Genomic DNA, 747 nt, shown 5'->3' on the forward strand with positions numbered 1-747 from the left:
TCACTTTGTAGACCAGGCTGGCCTCGAACTCAGAAATCTGCCTGCCTCTGCCTCCCAAGTGCTGGGATTAAAGGCATGCGCCACCACGCCCCGGCTTCCCAAAACGTTTCTACCCCCAAAATGCCCCGGGGGTGAAGGCAGGATGGGAAGGTGCTGGAGAGATGGCTCAGTGGTTAAGAGCCCTGGCTGGTCTTGCAGAGGACCCAGGTTCAGTTTTCAGCACCTACGTATAAGCTCGCAACGGTCTGTAACTTCAGTTCCAGAGGAGCCAATGTTCTCTGCAGGCTCTTCCATGCACCTGTGGTGCCTTACAACAAAGCACAAGCACATATTCCTTTTCAGCATGTTGCTAAGGGAAGAACCATCTTTTTAAAGGTATGGGGAGGAGAGCTGCCATGCACCATGCAGGAAAAGCTGCAGCGGGCAAGCGAGTTCCCTGGAGGAGGCCCGCCAGCTTGCGGTGCACTCTGGAAAGGCGTTGCCCCAGAGATTTTTTTTGACCCGGTATTGCTTCTTGCTACTGAAGTGATTTCTCAGGTTTGTCATTGTCATACTCCTCATTTATTTGGCTTCGCGTGAGTGGACACCCGGAGACCCTCACTGCCTACAGCCTGGTGTGATTACTTCCTGGGTAATAGCCCACTCTGTTGGGCAAGTCTCCCCCAGATCAACATGAAGATGAAAGTTCTTGAGATAATGCTGTTTAGATGAATTAATGCTTTTATGGAATTCCTGATCTGATTTAAA

The sequence above is a fragment of the Mus pahari genome, chromosome 6 (assembly GCF_900095145.1).
Source record: "Mus pahari chromosome 6, PAHARI_EIJ_v1.1, whole genome shotgun sequence".
Lineage (NCBI taxonomy): Eukaryota > Metazoa > Chordata > Mammalia > Rodentia > Muridae > Mus > Mus pahari.